At 43.5% G+C, this 1762-nt stretch overlaps 1 pseudogene; it reads left to right on the top strand.

Annotated features, from left to right (window-relative positions):
- Positions 1 to 672: 672 nt before the first annotated feature.
- Positions 673 to 1139, top strand: LOC119507730 (annotated as a pseudogene).
- The last annotated feature ends 623 nt before the right edge of the window (positions 1140 to 1762 follow it).

Genomic DNA, 1762 nt, shown 5'->3' with positions numbered 1-1762 from the left:
CTGCTGCCAATCCCGCCAACTCCCAAGTGAAAATCAGGTGGCTCCTGTGCAATTGCTCCCTGCTGCTACCTACCACTCTTCTGACTGTGGCACCCAAACTAGCCAGAGTTTATGTGCCTCCCCTCCTGCCTGCAGCTGGACCCTCTCAGGCCTGAGAATCTCCCACCCATTATTGGGAACAAATCCATTCTGCCTCTGATCTTGGTTCCCACCGTTCACCACAAGTTTCTCAGGTCAGTTGCCATTTCCCAAACTCTCAACCTCTCACATATCTGCCTTCTTCTCCATCAACCCACGCCCTCTCTTGTCTTCCCTCCCAAGAAAGCTGCCTCTCAGATCAGCCACCTTAAAAGTGGATGGACAAGTCAATCCAGTTCAAGGTGTGCATAGTTTTCAGTAATCTCATCATGGTTGTAGGTCCAAGTTGCGTTTCTATTTCTGGGTCTGTCAGAACCTATAGGAGAAAGGTTATGACTGACCCCTCAGTGACTCCAACAAAGACAGCTCCTCATCTGCTGCTGTGTTCTCTGTATCCTAAAGCCCCTCAGACTTCACTTCCCTTCTTGTCCTGCTTAGAATACAGGGTACATTATACTTATTCTCTTGAAAACGCCCTTGTTCCTTGCATTAAAAACATAATTTGGGTCACCTGGTACCAGGTAGACAGTCACCATGAAGTTCAACCCCTTTGTGACCTCAGACTGCAGAAAGAACTGCAAACGCCACTTCAATGTCCCTTTACATATGTGCAGGAAGAGCATGTCATCCCCACTCCCCAAGGAGCTGCGGCAGAAAGACAACATCCACTCCATGCCCATCCGGAAGGACGAAGAGGTCCAGGTGGCTTGAGGACACTACAAAGGTCAGCAAATTGGCAAGATAGTTCAGAAAGAAATAGGTCATCTACACTGAGAGGGTGCAGCTGAGAAGGCTAAGGGCACAACTGTCCACGCAGGCATTCACTGAGCAAGGTGGTTATCCCTAGGCTAAAACTGGACAACAATCAGAAAAGAATTCTTGAATGCAAAGCCAAATCTCAACAAGTTGGACAAAAGAAAGGCAAATATAAGGAAGAACCTGTTGAGAAAATGCAGGAATCCTGTTCTGCAACCACAGTTTACCTGTACCTTTTAGCCTAGCGTTGTGTTCCTTTGGAATTTTTCAGGATGTCTCTGGAATGCTTCATTTCCATCTTGTTTTGTTGTTGATATATGGCTGTGTAAATCTACTTTTGCAGCTCTGAAGAATAAGTTTATGAGTAAAAATTGGCAATGTTTCCCAAAAAACAAAACAAAACAAAAACATAATTTGGTTAAAATGGTAAATCTGATATTACCCAGCTAAGGAAAATTTAAATCTAGGAATCCAATTTATCCCTCATTTGGGGTAAAAGACAAATAGACAGAAAGACAATTAAAGACACAAATCTTAGCTGAAAAGTAGCTTTTTCTGCCAGTGTCTTCTAATTTTAGATAATATGTTCCATCTTCACACAATTAATGACGGGTGGTTTCACAATTTCCTGAAGTATTGCTTTTCAGTTAAATACCAAGTCCTGTGGCCAAACCTTGAGTTCTTCTTTCCCAATGGTTTCTCTGCTTTCAAAGTCTTTTGTGGCTGAGTCAGAGATCACCTTCCAAAATGATGAGGAAAGTAGGAGCCCAACTAAAATTGGTTTGCAGTCCAAAGACCTCAATGTCTAGAGTTCCCGAGACTGTGGTTGAAAATTATGCTGGTTGCAAATCATTGCCAAGGTACATGA

The sequence above is a fragment of the Choloepus didactylus genome, chromosome 13, assembly GCF_015220235.1.
Source record: "Choloepus didactylus isolate mChoDid1 chromosome 13, mChoDid1.pri, whole genome shotgun sequence".
Classification (NCBI taxonomy): domain Eukaryota; kingdom Metazoa; phylum Chordata; class Mammalia; order Pilosa; family Megalonychidae; genus Choloepus; species Choloepus didactylus.
The sequence above is the reverse complement of the archived record's forward strand: the minus strand, read 5'-3'. Positions and strand labels throughout refer to the sequence as shown.